This window comes from Heterocephalus glaber, unplaced genomic scaffold (genome assembly GCF_053883595.1).
Source record: "Heterocephalus glaber isolate CG9 unplaced genomic scaffold, H.glaber_assembly_v1.0 deba00000546, whole genome shotgun sequence".
Taxonomy (NCBI): domain Eukaryota; kingdom Metazoa; phylum Chordata; class Mammalia; order Rodentia; family Bathyergidae; genus Heterocephalus; species Heterocephalus glaber.
Genome location: NW_028258147.1, coordinates 40,226,508 through 40,237,679, shown reverse-complemented (window position 1 = coordinate 40,237,679; position 11,172 = coordinate 40,226,508). Strand labels below are relative to the sequence as shown.

At 41.3% G+C, this 11,172-nt stretch overlaps 1 protein-coding gene across 6 annotated transcripts in view; it reads left to right on the top strand.

The window, feature by feature from the left end:
* Positions 1–5,312: 5,312 nt before the first annotated feature.
* Positions 5,313–11,172, top strand: part of Kif27 (kinesin family member 27) — a 145,432-nt gene continuing 139,572 nt past the window's right edge. For 3 of the 6 annotated variants that reach the window (XM_087204768.1, XM_087204767.1, XM_087204774.1), the window contains exon 1: positions 5,326–5,444. The gene's annotated coding sequence lies outside the window, so the exon portion shown is untranslated. Of the gene's footprint in view, positions 5,445–11,172 lie in introns of all 6 variants that reach the window. The other 3 variants (XM_087204771.1, XM_087204772.1, XM_087204773.1) reach the window with 3 other exon arrangements.

The window sequence follows — 11,172 nt, the reverse complement described above, 5'->3', positions numbered from 1 at the left end:
ACTGCCCCACCCTGCAAACTCACAATCCAAAGGTGCTCAAATCCTCAGATAAAATAGCATAGCATTTGCATATGATCTACTCACATCCCCTTGTAGACTTTAAATTATCTGTAGATTATTTATGACACCTAAACAGTACAAATGCTATGTAAGTAGTTGTTTTACTTGTTATAGTGTACTGCTTAGGGAATAATGAAGACAGAAGCCTGTACATACTCAGCACAGATGCAATTATCTATCTATCTATCTATCTATCTATCTATCTATCTATATATCTATATATCTATCTATATATCTAGATATATATGTATTTACTCACTATGTATTATTGATATTATTGTGTCATTCATCTAAGTTTCTCTTTTTTCCATATACAATGGACCCTTGAGTTATGACTGGCTTGACATACGAACAACTTGGGTTACGACTAGAATTTTTTTTTTTTTTTTTAGCAAACTTTTGTCATACATTTTAGATATACATAATGATAACACTCATCAGGGAATTTGCACCTGTACATGATATATCCTGCTTGTTTTTTTCCATTCCCCCCTCCCCTGCCTATATCCAAAAGCTTTGTTTCCATTTTTCCCTTCTATTTTTACTTTTTTTCTTGTCCCTTTTTTCCTTTCCCCCTCCCCTCTCCTTTGTTCCCCTTATTTGAACATTTTCTTCCCATTTCCCAATTTCTATTATGTATTTTAGTCCTTATTTCCACTTTCAGTTTTTCACACTAGAGAACAATGCAGTATTTAAACATATGTGTTCAATTTATTTTACTTAAGAGTATTGTCTCAAGGTGCATCCATTTAGCTAGAAATGTCTCAAGCTCATACTTTTTTTTTTTTTTTGGGTACTGGGGATCAAACTCTGGTCCTTGTGCTTGCGCAGCAGGCGGCGAAACAAGCTCATACTTTTTTTATGGCAGAGTAGTACTCCATTGTATAAAAAACCACACCTTTATCCATTTGTTAGTTGATGGGCATTTGGACTGTTTCCAAGATTTAGCTATTACACTGCTGCTGTAAACATGGGTGTGCATATATCGCTGTGGAATGATGCTTTTAATTCTTTTGGGAAGATAACAAGAAGGGGAATAGCTGGGTCAAATGGAACCTCTAGTTTTAGTTCTTTGAGAAATCACACTGATTTGCACAGTGGTTGCAGCAGTCTACACTCCCACCAGCAGAGGAGGAGGGTTCCTTTCTCCCCACAGCCCCATCAGCATTTGTTATTGATTGATTTTTTTTTTTTGGTACCGAGGATTGAACTCAGGGCCTTGCGCTTTCGAGGCAAGCAGCTGCACCACTGAGCTAAATCTCTGTCCCCTGATTGATTTCTCTTTTTTTGGTACCGGGGATTGAACTTGGGTCCTTGCACTTGTGCAGCAGGTGGCAAAACCACTGAGCTAAATCCCCAGCCCCCGATTGATTCCTTGATAGCAGCCATTCTTTCTGGAGTGAGATGGAATCTCAGCATTGTTGTAATTTGCATCTCTTGCATCACCGGTGATGTTGAACATTTTTTCATATATCTATTTGCTGTTTCTAATTCTTCATCTGAGAAGTATCTTTTCATTTCAGATGCCCATTTTTGCATTGGGTCTTTAAATTTGGGGGGGGGTCTGATTCTTTTAAAATTCTTTATGTATTCTAGATATTAGTCCTTTGTCTGAGGAACAGCTGGCAGAAATTTTTTTCCCACACTGTGGGTTGTTTTTTCATTCTGTTTGTGGTTTTTCTTGCTGTGCAAAAGCTTTTTTTTTTTTTTTTGGTACCGGGGATTGAACTTGGGTCCTTGTGCTTTCGAGGCAGGCAGCGGAACCACTGAGCTAAATCCCTGGCCCTAAAAGCTTTTTAATAAGATGAGATCCCAGTTGTTGATTCTTTTTTTTTGTTTTTTGGGGATTTTTTTAGTACCAGGTGTTGAACGCAGGACCTTGCACTTGCAAGGCAGGTGTGGTACCACTGAACTAAATTCCCGGCCCTAACCATGAGTTTTTAATTGTGCCACAGTGTCCTACTCCCTTGCTAGAAAGAGATTTACCAGTAAAATGGGAGTTCTCAAATTGTGGCTAAGGCTAAAACGGATTTTACTTGTTAGGACTATGTCAGGTCTCCCTGGTCAAATTAGCCAGCAGGAGGATTCTGCTGTATGGTATAATGGAAAACCTGGTAGGTCAAATTCAGCTATGCCAGTAGTTATAAGACTAAAAGACCCAGCTGATTTCCTAACCGAAGGCAGTATCCAGTCAAGGAAGAGGCATGTAAAGGTCTCCAGTCTCTCATAGGCTTCTCAAACCTACTTGTCAGGCCCCTTGGAATACTCCTGTTCTCCCTATGGAAGTGCCCTCAAGAGAGTACAGGGTGGTACAAGACCTCCACCTCATTAATGAGACTGTCATTCCAATCCATCTTTTAGTGCCAGATCCATATACAATTCTCTCCCAAATTCCAGGGGATACTAATTAGTTCTCAGTCTTAGATTTAAAAGATGCATTTTCTCCATCCCCCTACATCCAGACTTCCAATTTCTGTTTGCCTATGAATGGGAAAATCCCATTTCAAGAGAAAACAGCAATATTCTTGGACAATTCTCCCACAGGAGTGTAGAGGCAATCCTCATCTTTTTGCTTGGGAGCTAGAAAAAGACTTGAACTTAAAGCTTAAATAGGGAGCCATCCTATAGTACACAGATGATATTCTAGTTTGTTGTCCAACTCAGAAATTATCTAACTTATAACACTGTATAGACTCTCAACTTTCTAGCTAAGAAGAGATATAAAGTCTCCAAAGAAAAGGTTCAGATATCCCTCCAAAAAATTCAATATCTGAGATAGCCCAAAAGAGAGCTATTCTTATGAACCTATAGAAAACTTGAAATTTCTTTTTCTTTCTTTTTTTTTTTTTTTGGTACCGGGGATCAAACTCAGGTCCTTGCGCTTTCGAGGCAGGCGGTGGAGCCACTGAGCTAAATCCCTGGCCCACTTGAGATTTCTTTTTAAAAGCAAGACTTCAATATCTATTATAAATTTTGGTCCTCATTTACACTTTCAGTTTCTCACAGCAGAAAAACAATGCAGTATTTACAATTGTATGTCTGATTTAGATATTGTGAAATCGGAAGAGAATGTTCAAATGGGTAGGGGAACTAGGGAGAGGGTGGGGAAAGGAAAGAAGGGAAAGGAAAAGAGAAAAGAAGGTAAAAAATGGTAGCAATGCTTTTGTAAATGAGGGGAAGAGGGATTAAAGGGAGGGTAGGGGAATGGGAAACAATAAGAATCAAGATATAGCATGTATAGGTACAAATTCCCTATGATGAATGTGATCATTATGTACACCTAAAATGTACCAATAAACAATTAATTTAAAAAGAGCAGGGCCAGGGATTTAGCTCAGTGCTGCTGCACCTGCCTTGCAAGTGCAAGGTCCTGAGTTTGATATCCAGTACTAGGTTGGGGGTGGGGGAGCAAGACTTCTGTGTTGCTACAGGAAGTGTGGAAATCTGACCTGCTCCTCGTATTTGGGCTAATAGTGAAGGTCAATGGTCATTAACTTTTCTCGTTTCCTGACAGTTTTTTTTTTTTCTTCAACCCACCCAATGACCATAGCACCTCAAAGTAGTTGGAGAGCACATGATCCTAGTAGGAAGGGTCTACAGCCCCTTTCAGCTTGAAGAAGCTATCAAAGACAGATCTCCATTCCCTCAGCACCCTATAAAGAATTATGGGGTTTTGTGTCTCTCAGGGAGAAATGAGATAGGAGATTAGGGTGTGGCAAGACTGGCTGGGGAAAGTAGGTGTGATCTGTTAATTAAAGATCCCGGAACACATGTGCAGATCAGCTGTCAAAACCCTGCCCCTAGACTTCTCATGAAAACTGGAACGGGTTTTGTTTTTTTGTGTGTGGTACTGGGGATCAAACTCAGGACCTTAATCTTGCCAGGCAGGCACGGTGCCACTGAGCTACATCCCCTGCCTGGAACAGGTTTTTGATAGGATGGCCTTGACCTGACATCAGCCTGAGGTGTGGGATCCCAGCACTGCCTCTCAGGACCCATATATAGCAGTTCTAGCAGGTTTCCTTGAGATTTGGACAGCATAAAAGAGGCAGACATGAAGAGCTTGGTACGTTGGCTTTTTCTAGCCCACTCTGCTTTCTCCAGAGTGTTCTTTTATCTTTTCCCTTTTTTTCTTAGCCTAAGCTTGGTTTGCAGAGCCAGTTTCTCCCCCTCTCTTCACTTTTACTTTCTTGAACAAACGTGGCCACTGGTTTTTACTTGCTTTGTTCAATTCGAGAAGAATCTGGAATCTAACTCCAGAGGGAAAGAGGAGTAACTCAGAATCTGATAACGTTAGATGGCGAGCCGCTTTTAGAAGCAGCCTACCCAAAAACACTACCTGGATTAGGGATTTTCTTTGGAGGTGATGAAAATGATTTGGAACCAGACACAAAGGTTGTACAACGTGGTGAATATATTAAAAGAGACCAGAGATTATAACCCTAAAATATGGCACCCTGGGAGGCAGTTTATTTTACAGTAATTTAGAGGGCAGCAAATGCAATCACATTTCTGCCACACACCCCACCCCCCGCTGTGATTTCCTATTTTGTATGTTAATAAATTTGTATACCTCTCCTTCGGTCAGTTCATTCCATCAAACCTTCAGAAGCCGAGGGAGAGTCTTTAATTTTGCTGCTATATAGTAAACACCAGTACGGTGTAAACTTTATTTATTTATCGTGATACTAGGGATTGGATCTTTGCACAAAGCTACATTCCTAGTCCCCCCCCCCCCTTTTTCTTTGGTACCAGGGATCGAACTCAGGACCTTGCGCTTGCAAGGCAGGCACCCAAACCTCTGAGCTAAATCCCCGGCCCTCTAGTCCCCTTTTTAAACATTATGAGACAAGGTCTCACTGTTGCAAAATTGCTCAGGCTGTGCTCGAACTTGAGATTCACCGGACACAGCCTCCTAGAAAGCTGGGATTACAGACATGCATCACCACGCCCAGATAACTGTAAACTATAAAATGGATTATTTTCTGTTTTCCAAATACTACCTAAAAAAATCCTGAATCGGTAGCCAAGATATTGAAACGCAGTGTGGAATTATTCTTACATTCAGTTTACCAACCGGTGATACCTACTTCCATTCAACTCTTGCAGACCAATCCAAGTGATCTATCACCAGTCTGTAAGGAGGGGCCCTAGGGTTGACCGGGGAGCCCGGCAACTCCAAGGCGTGGCCTGGGCGGGGCGGGGCTGGGCTAGGGCGCGCGTTCGGAGGCGTGGCCTGGGCGTGGCGGAAGGCGCGCCCGGCCCGCGCCCGAGCCAGTTGCCTTGAGAACGCTGAACAACAGAAGGCGCGGGAGGCCGCGGCCCCACCAAGCGAGGCGGGGCGTACTGCGCTCCCCACCTGAGACCCAGGCTTTCCTGAGCCGGTCAGTGCGCGGCGGCGCGGGCAGCAGGCGACCCCCTGAGCCCGCCGTGGGGAGAAGGGTCGCAGCGGGAGGGGAGGTCGGGGCGCAGCGGGGTGGAGGGGGCGCCGGGCTCGCCTTTGGATCTTGGCGGGCGAGCGACGCAGGGCAGTACTGCTTCCGGAGGAAGATCCAGTGTTACCCCCCCAGAGGAGGAGGTCGGGTTTCCCCAAGAGGAGTACGTGGAGCCCCCTCCCCAGAAGAAAGGGGTCAGGTTCCCCCCCCCCCCGGAGGAGAAGGTCGCCCCGAGTTTGCACGTGCCCGCTCCCCCTCCGGGACGTGCGGAGGGACAGGGAAGTGTCTTAATGAGAATATCAGTTATTAACCAACCACAAGTTTTAGACAGTCGCTGTTTTCTGAGAAACTAAGAGCACAGGATGGCAACGGTATTTGGGAATAACCATTCCTGATGCACGACATGGCATTAAGTATCTTGGCTTTAGTCACACTTCCAAAACCCATTGAGAATCTGAACAAGTAGATGTGCTATGGATTTTCAAAAAACGTCTTTTTATAGGCCATTATTATGTTTTGGTTTTTTTTGGTACCTGGGATCGAACCCTGGACCTTGCGTTTGCATGGCAGGCGCCAGAACCACTGAGCTAAATCCAGGCCCCTATAGGCCATTATTATGAATGATTAGAATAGATGAGTTTCAGACGCCCGTTCAGTCAAATTGTAGATTTTCCCATCATAAAACCAAGAAAGTGAAAGTACACCAGTTACTTTGTTTTGAGGCAGAGACTCACTATGTTAAGGCTGGCCTTGAATTCACCACAGAGCCCAGGCTGTCCTTGAACTCTGGGGAATCCTCCGGGCTCAGCCTCAAGAGTGCTGGGATTACAGGCATGTGACACGCCCAGCTGCATTTGATTATTTTTTTACTAGCAATTTCATTGAAAGCAGTTAGGTTTGGTTTAACATAGACCATGACTTTTGCTTCAATGTGATGCAAGTAAACTTGATCCGTATGATGAATTGGAGATGTTAGGAGACATTTGGAGGAGTCCACTCAGTCATCAGCCCTGCAGTCTGGAAGTTTCTGGTACCAGTGACTATAAGGTCCTGTAGTTTGTAAGAAAGCATTTACCATACATATGAGTATTTATTTTATCAATGTAGAATTTCATTCCAATGATTAAAGCTGGCAAGATTAGCTTTATCTCTTTAGGCCACTAATAGTAACTTGTTGACTCTTTTTTGGGATTTTGCAGCCCAAGGAAGCTGATTTTTTTAAAACTCTCAGTGGGATCCTAGTAATGTGATGTAAATGATTTTTGTTTTGATCTTCTTCAGACGATACACCCAACTATAAATGCAAGTACTGCTGCTGAGTTTTTAAAGACATATTAAATATGTTGTCATTAATACTTCCATAGCAAGTAGTGTGTAGAATGTTATTTTCTGTCCAATAGTCTCCTGTGTTAATGATTGTGTACGAGACTCAGGTTTTTTAAAGGGCCCATCTCATCCTGACCTGATTATTTTTCATCATCTGCACTTAAAAGTTATTATCACTTACCTGTTACTTTTAAAGCTTTTATATGGTTGTAAGCTTTATCTTACCAAGACTGAATATTGCTGTAAAGGTTTTTTGAAAACATGTTTTTCATTTTCCTTGGCAGTAGAATTGCTGGGTCAAATGATAGTTTTGTTTCACTTTTTTATGAACTGCCAGTCTGTTTTCCATAGAAGATGTACATTTTACCTTCCCACCAGAAATGTATGAGAGTTCCAGCTATACCTTTCCTGACACTTTTGATTAATCTTTTCTTTTTTTGCATAGCTCTTTTTTTTTGTTAAATTCTTTTATTGGTACATTTTAGGTATACAACACAATTACATTTCTCATAATGCATCGTGGTTCTTATTTTTTCCCCATTCCTAGCCCTCCCTTCACCCCCTCCACCCTTCCCTATTTACAAAGACTTTATTTCCATTTTTTCCATTTCTCATCATTTTTCCTTTCCCTTCTTTCCTTTCCCCTGCCCCTCTGGACCTTTTCTTCCTATTTTGCATTATCGATTATTTATTCTAATCATTGGTACGTTTTAGGTATACAATATAATGACATTCATCATTGGAAATTTGCACCTTTACATAATCTCTCTTGGTTCTTATTTTTCACCCTTGCCCAGCCCTCCCTTCAACCCCTCCATTCCTCCCTATTTACAAAGATTTTGTTCCTATTTTTCCATTTTCTCATATTAATCCCATTCCCCTCTATCCTTTCCCCTAGCCCTCCCACTTCCTTCTCTTTGTCCCTTTTCTTCCTATTTCACATTACCTGTTATACATTTTAGTCCTTATTTACACTTTGTTTCTCACACCAGAGAAACTATTCGGTATTTATACATGTGTGTCCTATTTATTTCACTTAAGAGTATCGCCTCAATGTGCATCCACTTAGCTATAAATGTCTCTAATTTCTCATGTTTTATGGCTGAGTAGTACTCCATTTTATAAAAAAATCCACATTTTCTTTATCCAGTCTCCAGTTGATGGGCCTTTGGGCTGTTTCCAAGTTTTAGCTGTCACAAACTGTGCTGCTGTCAACATGGGTGCACATATATCACTGTAGTATGATTCTTATAATTCTTTGGGGAAGATCCCCAGCAGTGGAATAGCGGGGTCAAATGGGACTTCCAGTCCTAGTTCTTTGAGGTATCTCCATACTGATTTCCACAGTGGTTGCACCAGTCGACACTCCCACCAGCAGTGGAGCAGGGTTCCTCTTTCCCCACAGCCCCGCCAACATTTGTTACTGGTTGATTTCATGATAGCAGCCATTCTTTCTGGAGTGAAGTGGAATCTCAGGGTTGTTTTCATTTGCATCTCTCGAATGACCAGTGATACTGAACATTTTTTCATGTATTTATTTGCTGTTTGTACTTCTTTGTCTGAGAAATGTCTGTTCATTTCAGATGCCCATTTTTGGATTGGGTCTTTAAATTTGGGAGGTCTGATCTTTTAAAGTTCTTTATAGATTCAAGATAGTAGACCTTTGTCTGAGGAAGAGCAGGTGAAGATTTTTTCCCACATTGTGGGTTGTCTGTGAAGGGTTTTTTTTATGTCATCTGCACTCTCTCCTGTTTCTTCATTGACTCCAATCAGTCTTATGTTATTCTTCTTTGCATCATCTAGCAGCTGCTGGATTGATTTCTCATGTTCCCTTATAATTTTGAAGCAATTTTTCTTTTCCTGGTCATTAATTGCAATCTTATCTTCTATATCTGAAATTCTGTCCTCATATTGGCTCATTCTGCTGTGTAGGCTTTCAATGGAGTTTTTCATCTCCTCAAAATCTATTTGCATCTGTTTTATGGATTCCATTTGTTTTCTGTGTTGGGATTCCATCGTGTTCCTCAGCTCTTCTCTTGATTTATTAATCATGTCTTGCACTAGGAGCACAATTTCTCCTGTTATTTGAGAAATTATTTCTGATCTCATTTTTCCAGATCCCTTTTTGTTGCCAGTTCAGTTGGTCCAGGTGGTTGAGTATCAGAGTGTTCCATCTCATTTCCCTTTGGGGTTGCTGTAGGTGATCTGGAAGTCTGGTTTTGAGACTTATTTACGTGTTTTCTCATTTCGACTGGGGCGGGGGGCTGTTAGCGCCTGCAGGGATTACCTCCTCTGAGCTGGGAAGAGGTGGGACAGGGGCCAGGAGCAGCGGGAGGGATAGTCGCCCCAAAGCCCTTTCCTGTGGGCTGGGAGCAGCGGGAGGGATGGTGGCCGGGAAGCCCCTTCCTCTGGACCAGGAGCGGCGGGACTCAGTCGGGTGGTCTGGTGGTCCGGTGTCCTGTGCGTCTTTGTAGTGTGGAACCAGGTGGCTGCCTGTCTGCATCGGGCTGACTCGGCATGTTCCGCGTGACTCAGGACCTCGGTAGGGCATGCACAGACCTGCCTTAGCTCTTTTTTTTTTTAAATTATTATTTTTTTGAATGAGAGAGAAACTGGCTCTGCAGGGCAAGCTTGGGCTGAGTGAAAGAAGAAAAAGCAAAATAAAAGAACACCCTGGAGAAAGCAGGGCACACTATTGTGAGAAAAGCCACAATAGCCTTTAAAATTAATTTTATTGGTACACTTTTGATGTGTATATATATATATATACATATACATATATATATGTATATAATGATCACTTTCATCATAGGGAATTTGTACCTGTACATAATATATCTTGTTTCTTCTTTTTTCCCAGTCCCTTCCCTTCAATCCTTCCCTTCCTTATTTGCAAAAGTTACTTTTTCCATTTTTTCCTTTTTTTTTTTTTTTTTTTTTTTGGTTTTCTCAGATTGGAACTACAGGTTTGTGCTACCATGCCTGGCTCATTTTATTCCTTTTAGTCACTTTTCCCTCCCTTTTCTCTTCCTTCCCTTCCACCTCCCCCTTTCCTTGCTCCCTTTCCCCTTTGAACATTTTCTTCCCACTTCCCAATATCTGTCATCCATTTTGGTCCTTATTTACATTTTTGGTTTCCCACACAAGAGAAGCAATGCGATATTTAAACATGTGCGTCTGATTTATTTCACTTAAAAGTATGGTCTCAAGGTGCATCCATTTACCTACAAATGACTCAAGTTTATCCCTCTTTATGACAGAGTAGTACTCCATTGTATAATAAAAACCACATCTTTTTTATCCATTCATCTGTCGATGGACATTTGAGCTGTATCCAAGATTTGGCTACTACACACTGTGCTGCTATAAACATGAGTGTGCATATATCACTGTGGTATGATGATTTTAACTCTTTCAGGAAGATACCAAGAAGGGGAATAGCTGGGTCAAATGGAACCTCTAGTTTTAGTTTTTTGAGGAATCTCTCTACTGATTTCCATGATTGTACCAAACTACACTCCCACAACAATGTAGAAAGGTTCCTTTTTCTCCACAGCCCCACCAGCATTTATTTCTTGATAATAGTCATTCTTTCTTTAGTGAGATGGAATTTCAGTGATGTTTTAATTTGCATCTTCTCGAATGACCAGTGATGATGATGAATGACCAGTGATATTTTTTTCATAGATATATTTGGTGTCTGTACTTCATCTGAGAACTGTCTATTTGTTTCAGATGCTCATTTTTGGATTGGGTCTTTAAATTTGTGGAGTCTGATTTTTTTGAGTTCTTTATATATTTTAGATGTTAGTCCTTTGAGGAACAGCTGGTAAAACTTTTTTTCCATTTTGTGGGTAGTCTCTTCACTCTGTTGGTGTTTTCTTTTGCTGTGCAAAAGCTCTTTAATTTGATATGATCCCTGTTGTTCATTTTTTGTAAAATTTCCTGTGTGATCAGGGTTTTGTTCATAAAGTTTTTGCTTACACCTGTGTCTTCAAGAGTTTTACCTATTCTGTCTGCCAGCAGATTAAGTATTTATGTTTTAATATTTAGATCTTTGCTTCATTTTGATTTTAGTTCATGGTGAGAGATATGGGTCTAGGTTTAATCTATGGCATGTGGAAAGCCAGTTTTCCCAGCACAATTTATTAAAGAGGCAATCTTCCCTACAGTGAAGGTGTTTTGCTCCTTTGTCAAAAATAAGGTGACTGAGAGTGTTTGGAGTTCTTTCTGCAGCTTCTATTTTGTTCCATTGATCTGCCAATCTTTTTTTTTTTTTTTGCCAGTACCATGCTGTTTTTATCATGGTAGGTTTGTAATATAACTTCAAATCAAGGATTGTGATGGTCTC